General features: G+C 35.6%; 1 protein-coding gene across 3 annotated transcripts in view; it reads left to right on the top strand.

Moving 5' to 3' along the window:
• The window catches only part of LHFPL3 (LHFPL tetraspan subfamily member 3), a 539792-nt gene that overhangs the window by 85793 nt on the left and 427653 nt on the right, over positions 1-26346 (top strand). The gene's annotated exons all lie outside the window — the stretch shown is intronic.

Below are 26346 nucleotides of genomic sequence, written 5' to 3'. Positions count from 1 at the left end.
AAATCGAGGCTACAGTGAGCCATGATCATGCCACTGCACTCAGCCTAGGTGACAGAGCAAAACCCTGTCTTGAACATAAACAGACTGAAAAACCAGGCTTGTTCAGGAAGCCTCCCCAGACTACAGGATATTTGAGTTAAAAAGGACTAGAAGCAGTCCTAAAGGTTTGCAGAGAACTGGCATGTGGAGAGAATGGTCACGGTAGGGCTTTAGCTTTGTATTTTAAAGGAGGTAGTAAAATGTACCCTAGTGTGGCCTTTTAAAAGAAAACCTAGTTTTAAAATCATATCACCCAACTAGTGCTTTTGAAATAAATTACTTTGTATGCTTTTCTCCCTTAAAAAAAAAAAAAGGCACTATGGTTTGCAGTATTTTTCATATTAAGTTTCTTAAAACTATGACTACTTTACCAAGTGTGAGATTTGCTGGTATTATTATCGAGAAACTGGTTTTCTGATTGAGTTGTCTCTTGATAGGCACTTGCTGTGCAGGAGGCATCAGAGCGTCATTTGGCTTGAGATACTTTCGCTGGGGAATCAGAGGGTTATCTGTTGTAATTCATAGAAGTGCTGCTCTACGAAGGTACAGAAAGAAGAAAGGCCTTCCACCGAGGCACAGAGGAGCTCTTACAGGATCCCCACCAGAACTAGACAGCCTTTCGATTCATTTCAAAATGCTCCCTGCTTTCCATTACAGAGAAGGTTATTTGAGACTATAGAAAGATGTAATATAAATGCAGACTATCAGAATAAATTCATTATACCCCCCCAACAATAAATCCAAATACTGCTTAATTTAAAAGGCCAAACAACGAGGTCTGGAAACATTTTTTTGGTTGTCACAACTGGTTGGGGGAAAGGCTACCCCATCGTGTAGAGGTCAGGGGCGCTGCTGACTGCCAGCAATGCATAGGACAGCCCCCCTTCCTAAAGAAGTATCTGACCCAAAATGTCAGTTGTGTTAAGGTTAAGAAACTGTGATCATACATGGAAATGCAGCTGGGAAAATGGGGACAAAGACATAAGGTAGGTGACGGACAATGAAAAGTATTCTGATCACTGGATAGTAGGGCCCAGCTAAGGGAAAGGAGTGTTGGAGTTGGGGTAATGGGGGTGGGATAGAAAGAAGATGTGGGGTTGGAGAGTAGGAGTGCCTGGAATTGGGATTTTGGAGGTGTGGAGGTACCCCAGTTATTGATGATGACAAAGGAGGTTTATGTGTTGCATACACACAGATGTGAAGTTAAGTGTTTATTCCAACATGTAGTAGCTTTGTGACCTTTGTTGACTTCTCTGAGTCTGTTTTCTTAACTGCAAAAATTAGATATTTTTCTCATTTGCCTGTCAGAATTATTGAATGAGATAGTGTATGTAAGCTCTTAATATATAGTGCCACCTAGTACACATTAGGTGCTCAATTAATGTTAGATATTATTATTGCTATTTATGATGATTAAAGAGATTATATATATATATATATATATATATATTAAATTTTCACAAAGGAGTAAAAAGAGGGACAAGAAATGAAAGCAAAAGGAAAAAGTTTAGCTGAAATACTTTCCTTGAAGATCCAGCTTTCCTCTTGGCTCCACATCTTTTGGTGGTTAATTATAATGCTAATTTCTATTTTTAGTGATGTAATTGTATTTATATTTTCACATTTGGGAATGTCTGAAGAATTCTTTTAACTCTGGGAGAAGATGAGTTGGTTAAATTATTTCCTAGAAGGTTTTTCTGAAGCTGCTTTAGATAGAGGACTAAATGGAGTCTTCCTTTCATGGTCTCATTTTTAGTCTTTTGCTAACGAAATAGAAAAGTTCTTATACTTTCCCAAGTATCCCTTATATTGAGCTTGTACTCTTCAAATAAACTATATCTAGAATCTAAATTTCAGGGAAGCTCTGTGTCATTTGAACTGTTGTCACATCAGCATTGCCTATTCCTTCTGTTTGCAATGGTAAAATTATAGCTTCACACACACAGAGTAGTATAAGATGTTCGCATTCTCCCACAGATGCAGTGGCATTTGTATATCTTCTAGTTTATTGACATGACATTTTCTACTGTGTCCATTTAGGTATTTTTATTCTTATGTATGATAGGATTTTATTTTAACTTTCCTTGCTTGTTAAGGATTGATATTTCTTAGGTTGACTTACAGGTAAAGCTTTGATTCTGGTATTCTACACTATGTTCTAAAACACAGTGAGGCTCTTAAAATAAATGAAGTCAGTGTTTATGAAAAGTACACAATAAAGAACAATTTAGAGAATTTAAAATTAGGTTTGTGCCAGGGGTAACTTTGTCCTGACTGTTCCCTACCTTATATGTAGTTTGGGAAGAATTCTTTTTCTCTAAAATATACTTTCTTCTTTGGACCAACTTCCTGCTTTTATTTGCATTGGTAAGTTAGAAGGATATCTTTTGATGCATGTCTTAGGATTTAATTTCTACATTCCTTTATAATTGTCAGCTGTGCTCTTTCTCTTTTACTAGATCTAATTCCTTTAAAGAGGAGGAATTGTGTTTTATTTATACTGTCACTGCCAGCCACCCAACCTCCAGCACATGTGTGGCACAAAGTAAACATTCAAAAATATTTAATGAATAAAATTGAATTAATAAATAACTAATAAACAGTTTTATAGTTTTGTACCTGTTGTGTTCTAGGTACTGTGCTAAGTTCTAGTAATTCAAATATATCATGTCTCAAGGTTTTCACAGTGTATTTAGTACAGGAGATAGTCAAATCCAGGAGAGTCTGGACATTGTCTGCAGTTTGTGGAAGCTGAGGTGCCAGAAGAGAAGAAGGGAGGAAAAAACACATGTGACATCCTTAAATAGCTTCAAAAACACCAGTGTAGCTCTCACATGGAACCTATTGTTAGAGACAAAATGCTTGTTCTTAGGTGCTGCAAGGAAAAATTAGCATTCAGACAAAAAGTTTTCTCAGCAAGGCAATTTTACTTCCTGCAGAAAGGGTGCTACCCATTAGCAATACTGCCACAAGGGCCCAATGAACAAAGGAAAGGCAGAAATATTTGTCTTTTATGCATTGAGTACTTACTGCTGTGTCCTATCTCCATTGGTTGGAGCTGGACCTCACAGTCTATGCTAAGCCCGACTGGCTAATGACTTAAAACTTTCCTATATAGGTAAAAGCAATGGCAAACAAAGGAAAAGAGGAAGTTTCCTGTGAAAGGACTTAGAAAAGTAATAGCATTTTCAAATAAGTAAGGGGCATGGACTGCAAGCTGGGACATGCCTGAGTATGTACAAAACAAATGTCTTGGTTAAAGTACAAGGACACAGAATGTACTTATTCCTTTCTACCTAACAGCTACATAGGATAGGACCTAACAAAGAGTTATTAGCAAAAAAAAAAAAAAAAAAACAAAAAACAGGCTTTGAAGGAAGTTAGTCTTTAAAAGAAACTCTTACTTCTAACATTTATTGTTCATTCTTTAACAAGTAGGGAAACTTTGAAGAGGAACTTTTTACTTTCCACACCTATGTGAACTTGTAAAATTGGCTTTGTGGATTAGTAAAATATTATTATTACTAAATCTAATTTGAACTTAGTGATAACCTGACTTATACTAAACTATCTATCCTAGAGTCTTCTAAGAAATTAACAGTGAAATCATCATAGAGCTTCCCTTATACATCCTAAAGTAAGCAAATTATTCTATTTAATTATTAACTGCTTGTATAAAAATGAATGGCACTAGTGTCAGATCTTCCCTTAAAGCAGGCCTGATAGGGTTTTTGCTTGAAAATACATTTGACAACATGTAGTTTGAATGGCTATGTGAATTTGAAAGATGCAAACCACGTATCTCAAAAAACATTCTACTGCCAGTGTTTGTATTGCCACAATCTTCTGGCCCCTTCTCTGACTGATTCAGTCCACATTAGGACTATTCTTTGCTGTGAGTTGAAAACACCTTGGGTTATGAGCAGACCAGTGGTTGATAGAATCAGAAGCTCTGAATTCTAGTTCAAATTCAAAATATCTAGTTCTTCAAATACTTAACATTTTTATACATGGGTTATGAACAAAATAGCTTGAATGATTCAGTTCAAGCAATCACGCCTCAAAACACCTCATGCATCAGTTTTTGCTGGTGTTGAGCATCAGGAATGAGAAATATCACTAGCAGTCCCAAATGCTTCTTCAAAATATGGAAGCTGAGATTACATAGCCAATGCCAGAATAGACTTGTCTAATTAAAATGGATGGAAAATGTCATCCCAATAAATCAGATAATACCTCAGCGTCACAGTGCATCAGTTGGGTAATGGTAACATTTCACCTTGCTCACTTAGTTTTTAAATGGTAATTTACCCACTTAAAACCACATTCATGTCATGCAGCCTAGATGTCTGTCCACAATTATGTTAAAATCTACATATAAAACCTGGTAATGTGATCCATAATGCTGTTTTCTTCTACTTAGGAAGAGACAATTCATGTATAAAAAGAGGGTCCTAAAATACTTATTAATTAAATTGTGTCAAGCATACCCAAGAATGCATGCTATTGTCTAACTAAAGTTTCTCGTAGTTAATGTCCTTTTATCAGAGATAAGAACAATGGATGACTTAAGGGGTAACAAAGTAGCCATTGCCCTTTCATTGTTGATAATTTAGAAATCTTCCCTCCAATATATAACTGTGTGTAGTTGTGCACATTAATAGTAGCTGTCCTGGTTATATTATTCGCTTAATATTGAACCTAGAATTTTTACTTAATCAGATCCACACAGTGCTTCTTACAGTACAAAAATGTCTACCTCAAGCCAAAGTCATGGCTTCCAGCTTGCCAATTGTGACCTGTCTTTGTGGAACTATTAGAACTAATCACTTAAGATTTATAAAATAACTTGGAAACTCTAGAAACTAGTTTATTTTTTAGTTATTTTCATATTTTTATTTTCCCTTATTTAGAAAATGAATGACAAAATATGTCTCTGCATCCAAAAGCCTAGATTTAATATGATATCAATATGGTTTTCTCTGGAAGGCTAATAGACTATTATTTGACATAACCCAATTGATAGGAAGATATCTTTGGAATCTAACCTTACATGTACATAATAACCTCTGGGAATTAAACACTTATGTTACGGTTAGGTTCAGAATTTGATCAAAAACAAACAAGCAAACCAGCAAATCTACCCTGAATTCTAAATGCTTGTACAAAGAAAAAAATGTCTGGCAATCCTCTGAGAATCTAAAAAACATAGTAAAGTCAGTAACTACCAGTGGCATTTTGGTCATAGGCATTTTTCCTTTTATTAAGAGATGTATATTTTTGTTGATGTAGTTGTTGGTGTTCAATCATTTTAAAAAATCAACTAAAGGAAAAAAAAATTAACTCAGGCCACAACTGCTCTTTTTAAAAAACAGCATAAAAAATACCAGGGCACTGCAATAATTTAACCCCCGGGAAAGATCCAGGGATGCATACTTATGGATCTATCTATGTCATTCTTTAATTATTTCTTGCAAAAAGGTCAGAATCTTAGCATCACCACTTAGCCTATAGGAGTGCAACTCAGGCAAGTTACTCTGATTTTATTTTTTTTATAAAGGTAGGATAATAATAAGTAACAGGGTTGTTTTGAAGCTTAAATGAAATTGTATGTGTATATGAATTTGAGAGGTGACTGGAGCAAATCAACAAAGAATAATGCTAGTAGACTTTGAAGTCCAATCCAAGAAAAAAGGAGAGTGACATGTGGACATGTGGTTTAGGAAAAGCAACGTGCTTGCCTGCTGATGTTTGGACTCTTTTTGAACAACAAGTTTCTTGTTCTACGGGAGATACAAAAGGACAAAATCAAGGATAAATGGCTCAGTGGCTCCCCAGACTGCTCTAACCACTCAACATCATCTGAATGTGACAGTGAGTCATTTAGAAAACATGAAGAAATAAAAGAGACAATAGAAATAATATTGGGGAAAAGTCATTTAAAGACATTTTTTTAAAAATCTTGGCAACAGAAAACATCCTTAGTTTTTGTCCTGTCTACGTTCACATTGGAGTAATTGATCCTTTATCTAGGAGACATCTGTTCTCTGTGAAAGATAATGAAGATGTTAGAGTAGGAAAATGATGGACCAACACAAGGACTTAAAGTATCTCTTTCTTCTAAAACCTGTTTGTAGCATCCACAGGAACTCAGAGTAGTATTTCATTTGAAATTTACATTTCTTTCTGCCAGATATAGGTGATGGGGAGGAAGGCAGCAAACCACATTGCCATGTATGTGCCTATGCAACAATCTTGCATGTTCTTCACATGTATCCCAAAACCTAAAATGCAATAAAATATATATATATATTTTTTAAAAGAAATTTATATTTCTGTGTGTTGATTTTTGAGAAAAATGTTCTCTCTTTGAATTGGCTGCTAGGAAACCCAGCTCCCTCCTTGTAAATACAGTGAAAGATTCTTCTTCAAAGGTTTAGCTTGCTTAAGTTTCCATGTCCTTTGTTTCCTGCTTTCAAGGCCAGACTTCCTTGCTCTCTGTGTTCCTCTGGCTCTACTAATTACACAATCTTTCCACCAGTCCTTAACTATAGAGCCCACATTCCACATCTGCTACCCACTCTGTGAATTACCCCTCCCATCACGATGGCTACTCCCACCAAAACTGATCTTCCCACTTTCCTACCAGTAAAACCGCATTCCTGCACTTTTCAAGTTAGCCAGCCAGGTTTAGCTTAAATTGTACAGTCTAACTCCAGCCAGTAGAGGCAAGACACAGTAACAAGGACTAGCTGCCTTAGAGATAGTAATAATCCCTGCTTTCCTTTGTTCGTGTGTGCTCTGATGACAGTCAAGGTTCTGAGAAGGACCCTTTCAACAAAAAGTAAAATTGCCTTGCTAAGGAAAATTCTTTGTCTAAATGCTAGTTCTTCTTTTCAGCACCAAAGAACAAGGATTTGCTTTTAACACTCCTCCACCCCACCTTTGCAAGTGTATAAGGTGTGCATTTCGTGCATTCAATGATTTTATTTTCTGACTTCATTTTCCTTTTATCCTAATTTGCAAAATAGATTTGAGGTGGTTTTGAAAGACATACAGACCAGATGATAAATAAATTAATTAAATAATAAATAAAATATTGTTACTAGCTGATGATGAATACAATAAATAAAAATACTCAATTCCTTCTCATGTAAAAAGGCTTTCCACAACTCCAGTACTTCACCTATTTATTGTTTACTCTCTCTCTTTTCCTTTACAATTTTTAAACAGCTTTCTATATTTACTGTCTCTTTGTTTCTCACTAATTCTTAAATCCATTGCCATCTACTTTAGGCCCTACTGCCTTTCTAATTTGATCATTGTAACAATCAAGAAAAACATCCTTCATCAGACACTTCTCGGGCTTTCTCTTGGCCCCTCTGCCACAATTATGCCATTCTTATTCTATTCATTTTTATAAAATTCTTAATTTAGTACTGTCTGTGTTTCCACATGAGACTCCTTTATTCTTTCAGTCCCTACATACCTACACTATGTTGATATCTTCTGATATTTAAAACTGAATTGTTTTGAGTCATTTTTTTTTCTTTGATCCTTGGTTTTTTAGAGGACAGTACACTTTTCTCATTTATTTGATCATTCCTATTTCCTGTATCTCTTGCAGTATTATCCTGCATTTATTTTTTTATATTTATGTTTTTAAAGTACTTTCTCTAAAAATGCTTCCAAAATGGGTTTTTTTGTGGCAAACTTTCTGGGACTTTGTAAGCCTGAGAATATATTTATATTTATTTTACCATAACATGTATACATTAATTTGTTCAATATAACTATGAAGATTCAAAGTTGTTCCTTTCAGTATTTTAAGATTACTTTATCTCTTTGCATCTAATATTTATATTTAGAAATACTATTTCATTCAGATTTTTGTCCCTTTGGAGATCATAAATTCTTTCTGGAAGGCTTAGGATTTTCTGTGTCTTAGATTTCCCTATACATCAATCTCCTTGGTTTGTAGTCTGCCAGTCCTGGAGGTATGAATGGGAGAGGAGGTAGAGGAATAAATGTCCAAGAGGCCAGTGAGGCTTGCTGGTATAGTCCACTTCCCTACCCCACTGGGCTTTGGGCTGCCTAGTATCTAATATTGTACCACAGAAACAGGGCTATTGCTGGCTGGTTTCTGTGACTTTTTTCTAAGGCAATGCAGGTGGAGACTAGCATGAAGCTTAAATGCTCTCCTCCAGGCTCCTCTCTCCCACTGCTGTCTCTTGCTGCTCATTGCACCAGGCTGCACTTGGCCCTGCCAACTCATGACATCCTTTGGCCTCCCCAAGGGTTTCTCCATTTTTATGTCATTAGTACTTTCTGCCTATGTATATTCTAGCTTCTGTAGTTTCTCCAGGGTTGATTATGTGGAAGGGAGTCAGTAGTACTTTCTGCCTGTGCATCTTCTAGCTTCCTGGGCTGATTATGGGGAAGGGTTGTCTCATCATCTTGTCAAGATGTGGAAGACTCCCTCTCATCAGTGTTTTACCCTGTTGACTTGTGCCTCCTTCCTAAAACACTCTTACCTTGACTTCCCCGTAGCACATTTATAGGATGCTTCTTTTTCCTCTCCTTTGAATAGTCTTCCTCTTTGGGCCACTCCTGTTAGCATCCAAATTTTGCTATTTTCTCACTCTCCACGTTCTCTGGAGATGATCTCATCTCCTTTAAAGGCTTCAATTGCCACCTACATGCTGAAGGTTTCTAGCTACCTATGTCTGGCTCTAGACTCTGTTCTATTCATATAGCCAAACTCACCACTGGACATTACCAAAAAGATGCAAAATGCGTCACAACTAATCTCATTCCAATCCTGGCAGCTCCTCCTAGGTTGCCTCTGTCCCTGAGGACTCCACTTAATATTCAGATGTCCTTCTTGATCTCTCCCCTATATCCCACCCCTAATTAACTTCCAAATTCTGTTGATTCTGTCTCCTCAACATATCATAGATTCACACTCTTTTTTATCTTCCTGTGTTTTAGCCTTAATCTGCGCCACTGTCACCCCTTGCCTGAGATATGGATGACCCTCCTAACTGTTCCAACATTGCTCTCTCCCTACTTCGCTGTTTCATTCAGTACAGCTAGAGTAAAACCATAATTTAGAAATTCTTGAATTTATTGGTCTCAGGTAACCTTTGCACTGTTAAAATTTATTGAGGGTGCCAAAGAGCTTTGTTTAGATGGGTTATATATAGATACATATTTTTACCTTATTAGAAATTAAAACTGAGAATTTTTTAAATTGCATTTTAGGTTTTGGGGTACATGTGAAGAACATGCAAGATCGTTGCATAGGTACACACATGGCAGTGTGCTTTGCTGCCTTCCTTCCCATCACCTATATCTGGCATTTCTCCCCATGCTCTCTTTTAAAGCTTGCCTTTTAAAATGTTACTATTTTATTTTATTTCATTTGGATGAGGATAAAATGTTACTCTTGAATAACACAGCACATATTCTAAGAGCCATCAGAACAAACTAATGATGTTATCACTCATTATATAGGCTTTGGAAAACTTTACATGTTTCAAAGAATAAGTGTGTAAAAGGTAAACAATGTCTTACTGTGAAGATAGTTTTGACTTCACAGATGCCCTGAAGATCTTGGAAACCCACTCCCCGCAGGACTCTGTGGACTCCACTTTGAGAATTACTGCTCTATTCCATCCATCTGATCCCCTTCCAGCTAAAATCACTTTAATGCCTTACCATGGTCTCTCAGGATGAAGTCCAAAAACTCTAGCAAGGAATACAAGGCCCTTCATGATCTTGTCTCTGCCCATCTCTCCAGACTCAGTTTGTGTAATGTCTCCTGCTCTGAACTCTGCTTCTCTGCACTGAAAGCCTTGCAGGCCTCTGTGTTTGCCTTTTCCTTTCTTCTCTAGGTCATTGTACTTAGTTTTCTCTTGGCCTAGAATGCTTTTTTGCCCTTTGGGATCCTTTTGGACTCAGCTTTGTCTTGAGCTTTGCCCAAAACCTTCCTTGAAAACAAATCCCTTTTTCTGATTTCTTTGAACTTAGCCCTGTTTTATCATGTATTCTCTTGTTTATATCTGTTACTGACTTGTGTCTCCTTTCTACACTGTAAGATCCTTAGGTGTTGATCATCATGGGGTTCCTAGCACAGTGCCAGGCACATAGATGTTCAATATCATTGTTAAATCAATGGATGAAAATACATGAGTATAGTAAGATAAAGCATGGACTTTATATTATCTTACATTATATGTAAGTCTATTACATTTTTCTTTTAAATGCTTAGTGAATTGAGGTTATTGTTTTCCATAACGTGTATTAATTCATCCCTTTTATTATAAAATTCCAATTTAAGAGCATTAGTATTATATTAGCAGTGGATGCTAGTGGATATACACTGTGGACTGACTTATTCAGTGGTTACAGAGGACTAACTGCCTTTAATTGGATCCATCTTTACCCACCAACCAGGAAACTGGTATGATAGATCTAGGGCATAAAAAAGGGAAGCAGTTGTGTGTGTGGGTACTTTATTGGCTGTTTAGAACTATGGAATATTTGCCTGTGGGCAATGTTTCCATGCCAGCAATAGATTAATTTAGGGTCAGAGGACCAGAAGAGACACTGTATGGAAATTGTATGCAAAAGTTTTTGCATATGTGAATTTTTCTAGGGATGAGATGCATAGTTTACACCTTTGAAAGGGGTCTAGGATTCAGAAAAGTATAAGAATCACTTCGTGATTAATTAATTGGTTTCAATGTGTAGTAGCCTATTTTTTTTTTCAACCAAAAAAAGTGAACTTTGATGCAAGATCAGTCAGTATCCCAGGTCCACTTCACAATGGCATATTTATACCTACTTTGACTGTGAGAATTTTTTATTGAACTTGTAGAGCTCTATACTGCATGTAATGTAAGCTTCTGAAGATGAGAACTTTTCTAAATCAGACAGCTAGTGTGCAAATAGGTTTGGTAAGTGATTATAGGAATATTCAGAAATAAATCTTCAAGCTAACTCCAATAAATCCCATGCAAGATAGCCATGTGCTCAGAAAGCTATTATGAAAGATTGCATTTCAATTGCTGATCAGTTCTACAGAAAATTTTTTAAAACCTATTGACATTAATGACAATATTTTTCATGTATATATTAACATTATTTTTATTAGGCATTTGCTTTTTTATTAATTTATAAATATATTTTCCATTATTTTTAAGTATATTAAGAGTTTATTAAGTGTTTTGTTTGCATCTGAAATGCATCTTTTTTGTTAAGTTGTGTCTCACTCCCCTTACTGGGTGGCACAATGATATTAAATTAAAGGAAAAGAAAACATTTTAGCCAGGCACTCACACCTGTAATCCCAGCACTTTGGGAGTCTGAGGTGGGTGGATCACAAGGTCAGGAGTTTGAGACCAGCCTGGCCAATATGGTGAAACTCTGTCTCTACTAAAAAAAGAAAAAAAAAAAATACAAAATTAGCTGTGCATGATGGTAGGTGCCTGTAGTCCCAGCTACTCAGGAGTCTGAGGCAGGGGAATCACTTGGAGGCAGAGGTTGCAGTGAGCCAAGATCACACCACTGAACTCCAGCCTGGGCGACAGGAATGAAACTCCGTCTCAATAAAATAAAATAAAAATATTTAAAATTAAGTTGAATGGAAAATAGGATTAAATATTTTCCATGATGGTCTCTTTATTATTTATTTACAGAGACAGAGTTTAGTTCTTTTACCCAGGCTGCAGTGCAGTGGTACAATTATAGCTCTCTGCAGCCCTGAACTCCTGGGCTCAAGGGATCCTCCTGCCTCAGCCTCCTGAGTAGCTGGGACTGCAGGCATGTGCCACCATGATTGGCTAATTATTATTATTATTTGTTAAGAGACTAGGTCTTGCCATGTTGCTCAGGCTGGTCTCGCCCTCTTGGCTTCATGAGATTCTCTTGCCTGGGCCTCCCTAGGATTACAGGCATGAGTCATCACACCAACCCTTTACTTATTAAAACAAACAAACAAACAAACAAAAAACAAAAAAACAAAAAAAACTAGGCTTTTATAATTTTCTTTCTAGATTGGTTTCTTTTTTTACTTTTATCACCCTTCCCCACACAAGAAACACACTGTTACTCTTCGTAGGAAGATATTTTCTGAATGTATGAAAGCATAAAAGTGTCTTCAGTTGATGGCCTCTTGCTTGGATTGTTGAATATCTTTTCTCTTTTTCTCTTTTTTTGAGTTCACTTCAAGAAAGTTTATTTCTTATTGAATTTCTGTCGAAATGTACATTTCCCCCTGCATTTGTTTCCTGTTTGGGATAACTATAAAATGGCTGATTATTTGTAGACTGGCCCTTTGACCTGTGCTTTAAAATAGTAGAGCCAACTTGGTTCCTTTCGATTTTCAAGCTGCAGAAATAAGGCCATTCTAGAAGGGAAATGGCAAAGGTATAAATGTATTTGATCTGAGACTGTGTTTTGGATTTGCATTTAAGTGTGAGAATGTCTAGTGTTTTGAGAATTATAGTACAGTAGTAGTAATACAAATATTAGAAATAATAGCTATTATATGTATTCATTATAGTCTAGAGCTACACTGATCCATATGGGATCCTAGCTGCAAGAAGCTACTGAGCATTTGAAATATGAATGTGTCACATGTTGAAAGAATATTTTGGAGATACATGGTTAAATATATTATCATATTAGTTTCACCTTTAAATTTTTTTTTAAATGAGGCTGCTAGAATATTTTAAAATTTTATAAGTGGTTTGCATTATATTTTTATTGGACAATTTTCTAGGCATTTCACATGCATTATTATCTCATTTAATCCTTACAACAACCCTATGAGGCATTTATCTTTAATATTCTTGCTTTTCACGGAAAGAAACTGATTATCACAGAGAGTAAATAACTATTGCAAAGTTAACCATGGTAGAACCAGGACTCAAACCCAGTTCATGCTTTTAATCTGTAGCGTATAGTCTTTTTGATAACATAACCCATGAGTTCCTTTTGCTATCAGTTACAGCAATATGACTAAATGTGCTTCTTTATTATTTAAAATATTGATTTCTTACTTTGTGATATAGCAATCTGAAGATGATATTGATTTTTTAAATGCACGCATTTAATGAAACTGATGGCTGAAATATATAACTCATAGGATATGGACATTCATATGAGGAAGGGCATCATTATCATTAGCTGCATTTACTGAATCATGATGCTCAGTCTTTTTGTCCATGCATTATTTACTTAAGAGATTTTACTGCAACTTAGCTAGTAGATTCCTGTTTCTCCTGATATCATTAAATTGCTCTTGCAAACTATTTAAATATTACATTTTAATATTTTTTATCAAGTGTTTCCTACTAAAATTCTTTGTTTAAAAGATTTTTAAACAACTTTTAAAAGTTTGAGACTTTCTAGAGGTGACAATACTTTTCATCAAAAGGAGAATGGAAATATCTCCATATGTTTATCTTTAAAATGCTTTCTGCCTTTATTGTTAAAAATGACACCCTTAACTTGAAGGGACAGATTAAGTGCAATTATATATTTTTTAAATATCTCATATGTGCATACTGCTGTCAACCACTTATTACAGGGAAGTTAAGCTAATTTATAACACCTGTCCTTTGTCAAAAAGTGTGCAACATCTGTAAGTTCAAAAACTTTCTTAACTTCTGTACTTTGTCACAAGATACTAAGGGTAAAACAATTTTTATAGTTAGCAACAATCTTGTTTAAAGTATTGTGGAGATTCTACCAGGTTCTACTTTTTTTAAAAAAAATGTTGGTACAAAATTAATTTCTTTGATAACTGAACATAGGGAAAACAACAAATAAGCTGCTTCCTCCTGTTTTACTCTCAACACAACACAGAACACTTCTGACAGAAGATGTATGAGTTTTTCCCCACATCTCTATTCCCTGATGGATACCATTGGGGTGTCCTACAATTCAACTCAATTCTGATGCTAAGCAGAGTTAACACAGACCCCTTTCCCACAGATTAAGGTTTCAGTCCCAAAAGTCTACCCCCACTTCAGATACTAATCGTAAGCAGTACGTTCCCAGATTACTCACAATTTCTGTCTGACTTAGCTAAAAATCAGACGTTCCCACAAATCCCTTCTCCAGTTTGATCATTTGTTACAGTGGCTCACAGAGCTCAGAAAAGTGCTTTGCTTGCTATCACCTATTTATTGTAAAATCGCACAACTCAGAAACAGCCAAATGCATAGGGCTAGTTATGGGGGTAGGGACACAGAGCTTCCATACTCTCTGTGGGGGCCTGCCCTCAGCACATCCCAGCACCTCCACGTGTCCAGCAACCTGTAAGCTCTTCAAACTCTATAATTCAAGATTTTTTTTTTAATGGAGACTTCATCACATAAACATAATCAATTTTTAACACAGTATTCAACCCTTCTCTCCTTTTGAGAGCATGAGGGATGGAGCTAAAAGTTCTAAACCTTTAATCATTACTTGGTCCTTCTGGTGACCATCCCCCACCTGGGAGCCCATTAAGAGTCACCTCATTAGAGCTAAAGACCTTCCTGTCACCCAAGAAATTCAAAGGAGTTGGAAGCTCTTTGTTAGGACCTAGGGACAAAGACCAAATATTAGACCAAAAGATTCAGGTAGCACTGCTGTCACTCAGGAATCATAAGAGTTTTAGGAGTTCTATGCCAGGAACCAGGGAGAGATACAGTATTTATTAATATATCACAGTGACATTCAATTACGCCATGCACTTTTGGCTTCTTTTATCTGCTGCATCAAGTTGGCTGTGCAGTGAATGAATTTCACATGTGGTGCTTTCTCTGTAATCTTACCTTGGAAATACTTTTTTCAAGATTATAATTTTAAAAGTTATTCTGCCATTGGTTACACTTGCACAGGTTTCAGTAAAACAACATTCTCACAAAATAATTCATGCACTGCGAGCCTATAGGTTTTCTGGCATATCATTCCTTTAGAAGCTTACAAAAATAATTCTTTATGAATTTTGTTATTAAGGTGGAATTTGTGCATGAGTGACATTTTTAAGTATTTTAAACTGATAATGAAAATGCAACATATCAAATATTGGGGATGCAGTTAATTCAGTGCTTATGAAAAATTTATAACTTATATTGTATTATATTTATAACTTATGCTTATATTAGAAAGGAAGAAAGGCTTAAAAATAAATGATTTAAGTTTTCTTGCCAAGATGGTAAAAAAAGATCATCAAACCAATCCAAAAGTAAGTAGAATAAAGGAAATAACTTATTAAGAACAGAGATCAGTGAAATGAAATACAAACAGCAAAGATTTAACAAACCAAAAGTTGATTTTAAAAAAATTGTTAAATCTCTATCAAAACTGTTCAAGAAAAACAAAATATAGATATATACTACCAATATCATAAAGGAAAGGAAATATCACTTCAGATTCTACAGATTAAAAAGAATAATAAATCATATGAACAAATCTGTCAATAAATTCAGCAACTTAGATGAAATTGACAATTTCTTGAAAAACACAAATTATCAAAACTTACACAGGATGAAGTAGAAAACATAAATAGCCTTATATCCATTAGCAGTATTAAAATTTATTTATGACAATTCCCTTACAGAGCCAACTTCAGTTCTAGGCAGTTTCACTGGTGAATTCTGTTAAAAAATTAAGAAAGGAATCTATCCTTCCACATTAGTCTCCAAAAGGGCTGGGATTACAGATGTGAGCCACTGTGTCCAGCCCTACTCTTTTAGAAAACAGAGGAAAAAGAGAAATATTCTTGACAAATTTTTGATGCTAAAATAACACTGATAGCAAAGCCAGACAATTACCAAAAAGAGAACTATGAGTGAATATCCCTCATAAACACAGAAACAAAATCCTTTTAAAATTAGCAAATTAAATCCAACTCTATATATATATATATATATTTTATATATATATATATATATGGCATATATACACATCATGGGCTTGTGGATTTTATCTCCAAAATGAAAAGTTAATGATTTAACATTTTAAAATTATACAATGTAACTTATATAAATGGACTCAAAATTGAATACCATATGATTATCTCATTACATGCCATATGATTATCAAATACTATATGATTCTCTTTTTCTGTATTGATGCAGAAAGAGCATATGACAAAATTCAATGTTCATTCATGATTTAAATAAAAAGTTATTGTCTGGGCGTGGTGGCTCACACCTGTAATTCTAGCACCTTGGGAGGCCAAGACAGGTGGATCACTTGAGGTCGGGCGTTTGAGACCAGCCTGACCACACGGAGAAATCCCATCTCTACTAAAAATACAAAATTAGCCCAGCATGGTGGTGCATGCCTGTAATCCCAGCTACTTAGGAGGCTGAGGCAGGAGAATCGCCTGAACCCAGAAGATGGAGGTTGTAGTGAGCTGAGATCATGCCATTGCACTCCAGACTGGGCAACAACAGTGAAACTCCATCTCAAAAAAAAAAAAATTATCAGTAAACTGAGAAAGAAGCGAACTTACCCAATTTAGGAAACAGCATCTACAAAAAACTTAGAACAAAAATAATATTTAATGGTAAAAAACTGAATGCTTTCCTCCTTAGGAATAAAACAAGAATGTCTACTGTCACCAGTTTTATTCAGCCTAGTAGTAAAGATCCTAGCCAATGAATAAGGCAAGAAAAAAAGGTAAAACATAAAAATTGGCAAGAAAGAAGTAAAACTTCCTTCATTCACAATGTGATCATTTGCTTAGAAAATTTTAAGGAAGGAGCCACAACCACCAGTACCACCACCACTACCACCACAATAAAATATATTAGTACTGATAAGTGAGTTTTAGAATACATGGTCACTATATAATACAAAGCCATAAACTCATCATCCATAGAGTATGGTCTTAATAAGCCATAGTATTAGGTTAGCCATATAAAATTATTCCTCAAACAGCAATTTATGTAGTTTTACCTAAGGGGAAGTAAAATTTGATTACATGGATTACATAGATCAACTATTATTTCTAAGGAATATTGGTTATCTACATGTAGAATATTTTCATATACTGATATCTAATTTGTGACCTAAGTGAGCTGAGTGGTTCCTTTATATTCCTTTTTTCTTTTAGCTTAAAAAAGAAGTTTTTATTAAGGTATAATGGATATACAAAAGACCATGCATGTTTAATGTATATAAATTGATGAATTTAGACATATACATACATTCATGAAGCTATCACACAATCAAGGTAATAAATATATTCATCACCTCCAAAAGTTTCCACATGCCTCTTTCTTTTTGTGTGTGTGGATGTGTGGTAAGAACCTTAACATGAGATCTGTCCTCTTAAGAAATTTTTAAAATGCATAATACCCTTTGTCAGATGGGTAGATTGCAAAAAAATTTTCCTATTCTGTTGGTTGCCAGTTCACTCTAATGATTGTTTCTTTGGTTGTACAGAAGCTCTGGAGTTTAATTAGGCCTCATTTGTCTATTTTGGCTTTTGTTGCCAATGCTTTTGGTGTTTTAGTCATGAAGTAATACCATAGTGTTAACTGTATGCACTCTATTGTATGCAGATCTCTAGAACTTTCAAAACTGAAATTTTATGCCCATTGAACAACTCCTCTCATTTTTCTGTCCCCACCACCCCCGGTAACCTCCATTCTACTCTCTGCTTCTATGAGTGTGACTATTTTACATGCCTCATGTAAATGAAATTGTGAAAATTGTCCTTGGCTTGTTTCATTTAGCATAATATCCTACAGGTTCACTCAGGTTGTTGCAGATGGCAGAATTTCCTTCTTTGTTAAAGCAGAATAATATTCCATTTTATGTACATGTCACATTTTCTTTATCCGTTAATCCATCTATGGACATTTATGTTTTTTCCCATATCTTAGCTATTGTGAATAATGCTGCAATGAACATGTTAGAGTCAATATCTGTTTGAGATCCTTATTTTAATTCTTCTGGATATATGCCCAGAAGTGGAATTACTGGAACATATGGCAGCTATATTCTTAATTTTTTTAGTAAGTCTCTATATGGTTTTCCATAGTGGCTGTAACACTTTACATTTATACCAAGAGTGTGCAAGGGTTTCAATTTCTCCATATCTTCACCAACACTTACCTTTTTTTTTTTTTTGAGACTAGCCATTCTATCAGGTGTGAGGTGATATATCATTGTGGTTTTGATTTGCTTTTCTCTGAGGATTAGTGATGTTGAGCATTTTTTCATGTACATGTTGGCCGTTCATATCTCCTCTTTGGAGAAAAATCTATTCAAGTTCTTTGTTTGTTTTTAAATCTGGTAATTTATGTTTTTTGCTACTGAATTGCAGAGGTTCCTTATTTATTTTGGATATTAACTCTTCGTCTGTTGCAATTAAGAAAATTCTAACCTTACTGGAATTCTTGTTCATTTCAGCCTATATATCTAGATATTGACATGAAGCTTTTAGATATGATGTCTTGCTTTTTAAAAGATAAAATGAATGACATATTATCTGTTTAACTGAACTAAATTGGAAATTTATGGAGGCTGAGGGAAAATAAAAGTATCCAAGATCTAGAAGAAAGTATTCATAACAGTACATTGCTAAAGCTTTGTCAACTATCATCTTTTCATGAAGTGAGTTATATTTAGGAACCTAGATTTGTGGCCTACTGGGTGGAATCTGGGTTTTTAGGTTGATGATTCTCTGAATATTTCTTCAGCCAGATGGTTCTGCAGGCTGGGTGCCATCTGACCAGGCAATGTTTAGTTAGATTATTTAATTCTGTGTTTATGAAAGCTTGCTCTTTCTGGCAACATATTGTGCCTTTTTAAAGTATCTCCTTGGCAAACTGCTGAGTTTTGGGTGGTGACTTTTCAAAGTATATCACTAGGACTGGCAGAGATCACCACTTACTCTCTCCTATACTCTAGAGTGCGAAAGAAGAGGCCTTCCTTAGCTTTGCACCTCACTATATCCTACCATAGCTGCTTTTAATTTTTAAGCCTGATCCTTAATTTTCACAATATTTGGAGGTGTCCTTTGGTATGATAATCGTTAGTGATCTAATAGTTAGGGACCGAACCTTGGATCCTCTCATTGACTTGTATTATCTTGGAAGAGTGCCAGTAGTTTATACCTGACAATTGGTAATCATGTCAGGACCCCATTTTCAAAACATGCGGTTGGGACAGCTTAAGGAGACAAAGATCAATGTGGCTGGTAGAAACTTGAGATTTTGTGATCTTGTACAGCTACTGACAGGGTTGGAAGACAGGCAAGATGCAGCCCTAATCCTGTCTCCAAAGTTAACAGCACAGTGCTACACAATATCAGCATTCCTCAATGCCACCCAGAATACTGAGATAACACCCACACTGGATGGCACAGTTGAAATGAATGAATTGTCAGAAGAGACAAGAGGAATTCATGACCATTATTTCCAGTGCAGGGATGTTTGGCATTTAAAAGGGTCTGTGTTCTCCTGTGAGCTCTGATTGTTTTGTAACTAGACATCTTGGTATGACCCCCTCCCTATCATGTCTACCACTCATAGATTAGGCAAATGCCTCAGGAATGTCTAGAATTAAAAAGATCTCCATGCCAACCAGGAGAACAGTCAGAAACATTTAAGACAAAAATAATGGAAGCTAGTTCGAGGGCTTCTGTGTAACCCACAAGGACATGTAGCTGTAAAAAATTCCCCAATCCCACAGCAGCTCTGACTCTTGACCCCTGGTAAGTGGTCAAAATGAGGATCTTGGAACTGCTTCCATTTCATATCAGGCTGCTCTAACAAAATTCTTGTAGATTGCAGATGCTGATGCATTCTCAATTCCTGCGTGTTACTCATGAAAATGAGCACAGAGATATTCTTCAATGGTCACAAAAAGCAGAATGAGCGTATTATTTTTGAGAACTGAGAGTGATAGAGGAGCATGCAGAGAGCACAACAGAAATTATAGTGATAAAAAGATGATTTATCAAAGTCTAGAACCTTAATGGACTTATTGAACGGAGATATAAACTAATACAGTATTAATCTCCCAAAAGTCATTGATCATCATCATGTAATATGGGTTTGCAAACTTGCACAGCCTTTGGGCATTTTTATAGAGGGTAGGAAAACTATAATTCTACATGCAGTTAAATACTTACCCCAAAACTGGCTTCCTTTAGTAGCTTTCCTTCTCAGATGTGGTTTAGTACAAGAGTGGAAGGACAGATACCAGCCAGGGGTCATTTGTAACCAGCAGATCATCTGTAACATGCCTACAGAGTGACTTCACCATTCATTAAAGAAAATCCATGCATGTTGACTGTGGCCAGGTGCACATCTCCGTAGAAAGCAAACAACAACATTCGGTTTTTTGTGCTGTCAGGGAAATAATATATCTCAGTTAAGCAGGTGCTAGGTTGTGATTGCACTGAAGTCCCTTGAACTGAGTGTTAGCTTATCTGACACCTGCCTTGAACATGTATTAGAAGACACCCCCTTGTATTTTTAGATAATTCTGCATATGGATTATGTTTAAAGGAGTTTAAAAACTCTCCATTGAAAGAGCTGTCCATCCCTATTGTGTTGTTACAGAACACATTCCTTCAACCTAGCATTGTTCCTTTCTAGTAATTCTTAACCATGATTTCCAAGTTGCAGTCACCATGTTTATCATATCATAAATATGGACTGGCAGAATCTAACTATAAGATACATTTTGTTTGGAAGCTGATCTGGGGTAACTTGTTAATTTTTTAAGAGAATATTTATCACAGATGTTGAAAACCCTCTGATTAATTTGAATATGCTCTAATGTCAACCTGAAGTTTTGGGTTGCCAAGGCAGTTTTTTGTTTATTTGCTAGTGGTGGTGGTTGTTTTTTTTTTAATGCTACATCGGTTATCTGGCTAAGATGTGTATATATGGTGGTCTTGTGAATACAATTTTCCTTAGAAATACTTAAGTGCATTATGTTATGAAAACAGATTAGTCTTTTATGAAACTGAAAAATTAAATTCACAAGCTTCAGTGTGTAGTGATATGATATAAACATAATAGTCAAGGGCATTAGTTCTGGAATCAGAGTTCCTGGGTCCGTCTGCAGCCTCCCTTCTTACTAGGTGTATCCTTGGGCAGGCTACTAAATGTTTCTAATCTTTGGTTTCTTCATCATTACATGGGGATGTTAAGAGTGTGTCTGTTTTATAGGGTTGTTGTGAAGATTAAATGCAGTAATCCAATTAACACAGGGCCTGACACACAATAAATGTTCAATAAACTTTTATCATTTCTTCTATTAATGTTCTCACAGAGTTGAGAAATGTTGCCTGTCCCTAGAATTAATCCTTTCTTATCTGGTTACTGCATTTACTTTAAGGAAGTATAATATAAGAAAGTAACATACTAAAGTGCCAGACCTCAGCCTGGTTACCTCTTTTTTTATACAGAAACTTTTTTCATTTATAACAATCAAACTTATATCTAGGCACAGTTGAAGATATTCAACTTAGGAAGTTAATTTTGTTATTTTGTGTGTCTTATTAAAGGGGGTTTTGCAAATGTAAAACTCCATCAACTTTTCAAATCTCATCTCTCTCAACATCTCTCCTGCAAGCAAATAGCAGTGAAGCAAGAACCAAGACCATTTTCCTGTCCTTTGATTTAATCTGAACCTCTTGACTCTGATCCATAAAGCAGGATATTTTGTCTTCTACTGGGGCTGCTAATGAAAGTCAAGTGTTACAAGACATTGTTCTTATGACTAGGAAGGTTTATTAGTTGATGCCTTCTCAGAGGGACACAGGATAATTGTACAAAGCAGGATATTTATTTGATAAAATGCCTTCTAGGTCCATTTCTATGAATTTTACCTCAAGAGGCCTGGGAATTATCCCAGAAATGAAAAAGGAAAATTCTTCAGGCTTAAGAAGTAATTATCCATAGAAATTGACTTAAAGACAATCAGTTCTGTTTATATTTTCTGCCCTTTGATCATTTGGAACGGTCTCTTACATTATAGGAGGAAGGGGGCATATGGGAAAACAAAGATAAAAACATAATCACTGAAGATGTGGCCACTAGAAGATCATGCGGAGCTGTGTTGTTACAGAACACATTCCTTCAACCTAGCGTTGTTCTTTTCCAGTAATTCTTAACCATGATTCCCAAGCTGCAGCCACCATGTTTATCAAATTGTAAATATGGAGTGGCAGAATCTAAGACACCAGCGTATGTGTTCTTTCTATAGCTACAAACTCTCTAAGCAGGGAGATTCTTCATCAAAACTATTTTGTAGATTTTATAGTTTTATTTGGCACTTATCACATCTAGGTCTTAGCACCTTTAGTGTTAAAAACGTTTTGTTTTTTAGATTTTATCACCTGGAATTCTGTCTTAATTATCAGTCACAAAACAATATGCTTGCTCTGATTAACTCATGTTAATAAATAAATAAATTCTTAACTTGCAGATAATTTTCAGAAACAGATGTGAAAACAGTGTCACATAAGGGACAGTATTGGAATCTGTAGTTATTTTGCATTTGAGTATTAACTGCAACTCTCTGATACCTTTTGTCCATTTATACAATTCTTTTTCTAGCTTACTATATAATTGAATATAAAATTGCATTCAGCTTGAGACTCAGATTGCATGCAGAATGTGGGGACTTGGTTATGTTTTTAGAGTAAACACTAGGAAGAAACAAGACTTTTTCTCTGAAACCTTCAGTAACAAGTTACTTTAGTCTGCTGTAAATTTTTTAAGTGTCTGTCCCCAGGGTCTCTGGATTCACTTTCTTTTTCTTTTTCACTTGTACCCCAGAGCCCAAAATACAATTAAAAAAGAAGAAGATTGAAATTAAATGAACTCACTTTCTAAATACTGAATTTAAAAAAATAGTACTTTTTCTAAGTGATCAAGCAAAACATTTACGGATGCAAACTATTGAACTAGGTGAATGATTCAATTACCAGAGAAGTTTTTTACCTGTAAGATATTTTCCATGTAATTGGTGATACAAGTCAAAAAAGCAGGCAGTTTCTTTATAAATCAATGCTACCAATATTATTTAAATTTTCAAATCCACTGGTATTTTCTTAGCATTGTATTGTTTTTTGTTTGTTTGTTTCAGATCTCAGTAGTATTTAGCATCAGTGACTGCCCTTTTTTCTGGGAACCCTAGGCTAGAGTTCTTACCTTTTTGACTTCTGTGTTTCCTAAAAAGAAATTTTACCAAGGTTTGTATCTTGGACATTTAGATATTTCCTGTTCTCTCTGAAACATTTGGGTTTTTTGGCTTATTTTTTAATCAAAATTATTTTAAAATGTACTACATATATTTTATATCTATGGATCAGTCAATTTTATATCTATGGATCAGTCCATTAACAAAGTTAATGTTCAGGACACACGTACTATGTTAAGTCTATTAAAAAATTGTGATTTTGTGGGTGGGTCAAAAATAATTAAATATTGGCAATTTCCTTTTTTTAAAATTTGCTTTCTCTACCCCTGTGTAAGAAATTCATCTTTTACTGTGTATGTTAAAATATGGTTTACCTCTAGACTTCCCCATTGTTTAGTGAAAAAAATATCATTTTTAACCAGATTGTTATATTTTGATGTTACATTGTCCCCCTCAAGTCATGGATATAACTTCTGTTATCATTAATAACAATAGTTAATTGGAATCACAGATTTAACTGGTAAACATTTTTGTCTTCACCTAAGGAATTTTGAATAATTAAAAATACATGGAAATTCCTATCCTTCTTTTACTTTCTTCAGTGTCTAGTTTATTTATTCCTGTCTGTAGTGCCAGAGTTAGAAATAACTGTAGCCAAATATTAAGGTCTTACTCTAGCAGGTTTATCTCCTTCATTGGCAGGCACAGACAATGTGTTATATGAAGACTCTGTAATTACCCAGTTTTGGTAAACACACATTATTTAGCCAATGCAGCAAAATGGCTCCTTCAGAGCCATTACATTGCAGTTCATCAAGTAAATAGTGATTTAGCCATTTTCATGAAAAATATGTGTTATTTTGTTGATAGCCTGTCAATCCACAGCATTCGGCTAATTCCCTGTTCCTCTTCATGAGTATTTTGGAACCTCTTTTTGAAAACCATTACTATGCTATATGAAAACTACACAGTGCTCAATTTCAATGTAAAAATTACTTAGTGTGGTTGTTTTTATAGATATTTCTATTATGAACAGTCTCTCAGTGATAGAGATAACAGGACACAGAACTCCATGAATTGCTTTGGTAGAAATGAAAATGAATTGCTTTGACTGTCTTTAAAGAATGGGAAGAAATGATTTTACAATGTTTAGGCCCCGGAAAAAAATGTTTACTTGATTATTTTAATCTGTAATAATTTAATGACAGAATTGTAAAACCCATTCAAGAAGATATGCTGAAGTGCGTGCTAGTGCAGTCTGAAAGCAAGTGTACACTGGTCAGAGTGTGCTTCAATACTGACAGAGTTACTTTCACAAAGTGCCTTTTGCATTAAAATTAAGATGATGCCTTTACCTATCTTTCAAAAGGATTCATTTCCTGCAGGATAAAATTACAACGTGGGGTTTTGATATCTCCTCCTGAGGGACAAATGCCAAGAAATAGACATCCGAACTGAAAGATAGAATTCTGTGGAGACAGTGGTGAGGAATCTGTGTCCATTTGTTTTGGTAGTGATGCATCTTGCAAGGATTTCTAACAAAGCAATGCATTAGGATGTAGACAGAGTTCCTACTCACTGTGAGAATGTTGTTGTTGTTATTTTCCTGAAGGACAAAAATAGCTGCCTTACCACACTGTGCTGCTGGGCCTTGGTGGAAAATGTCATGCTGTCTCTTGCTTCTTTTCTTGATAGCAAGATACATATATTGAGTACAGGTGTGGCAATCTGAGTATACTGAGCCAATCTCTAAATGTACTTTATTCACTTACAAATAAATAAATAATTTATAGGCATAGAAGTGGGAAATTAGAATAGAATCTCATAAAGAGTTCAAATTGGAATAGCACAAACCGCATCAGTCCCTTGCATTTAGTAACTCTGTGAGGCCAGAGCAGACAGTAAAATCTCAGTTGCTGCTTACATATGAATTAACAGTGGCATATATCTCAATGTGTCTTTTTAGCCCTTAGTCAGAGGGTTTGCCTTAATCCATTTAGAGCCCCACAGTAATTCTTTCAGCCTATCTTGCTTAATACATGTGTGATTCAATCAAGGCAGAAAACAGTTTGAGACCAAAGGACATTTCTCCAGGGTGTTTTCTATCACTTTTTGCCATGATAATGGCCTCAAACACCTTTTCTCTCCAACTTGTGCCTCTGAGCTGTCTTCCCCAAAAATGCTGAAATGGTAGTGAAGTTTTCCACCTTGAATTACCACTTGTTGATAACCAGAGGTGTCCACCTGGATTTTCTTGGTTGATGACCCATGAAGAGGTCAGCTCTATCACATTTCAGTGGTTTCCCTTAGCTCGTACCACTTCCTCATTTTGTTTTTACTTTTTTATTCTTCATTTGAATTGAAATATTCTAGAAAGAGTGCCAGAAGAAATCCCCCTCAGGATGGGTATATATGGTAATTATTTTCTTTGCCATTTCTTCTCAGAAACATCTGTGGTCTTCTGAGTTTTCCTGAGAACTCTTAAGGAAGAGAATTTCCTGAGCCTATCAGGAATCTAGAGACTAGGGAGAGAGAAGCTGGTGGAAAGGAAGAGAAAAACAATTGTTTTGCTTATGGAGCTTGGTATCAAAAGTGCCATCCTTAGCATTATAAGACCCTTCCTACCTCCGGAATTGTAAATCGTGCCCTTTAAGAAATGAGGTTATCCTTCTAAAGGCAGACAATGGCAGCCTGTGCTCTGTGTTTGCCTTCATGACTTCCCTATGAATGTCCTTTCCCCGTTCTGAGTGAGCTTTTTAGCGTTCTCTTTCTCTGTCTCTGAAAAGCCTTCACTAAAGCAACAAAGCAGAGTGGAAATGAATGGATGTGGCTCCTATAAACCACCCTCAACTTCTTCTCTTCACTGTTTCATACAGGGATTCTCAGAAGTGGAGGCTTGTGGGTGGACCAGAGTCCTGAGCAAGGAACCCATGACCTCTCCTAAAACCATATGAGACCAGGACCAGAGAATTGAAAGAACTGAAAATGGAACTGAAACTATAGATCTAGATTTTTCTTCTCAAAGTGATATAATAGGCATGCAATGGCTAATTAGTTTTTTTTCATGGAAATATCTGAAAGGGTGTTGACAGAAAAGAAGGGATACCACTAACACAAGAGTACTGCTTT

Source organism: Sapajus apella, unplaced genomic scaffold (genome assembly GCF_009761245.1).
Source record: "Sapajus apella isolate SASKATOON/1434 unplaced genomic scaffold, GSC_monkey_1.0 scaffold7, whole genome shotgun sequence".
NCBI classification, from domain to species: Eukaryota; Metazoa; Chordata; class Mammalia; order Primates; family Cebidae; genus Sapajus; species Sapajus apella.
This window is presented reverse-complemented; position numbering and strand designations above follow the sequence as displayed.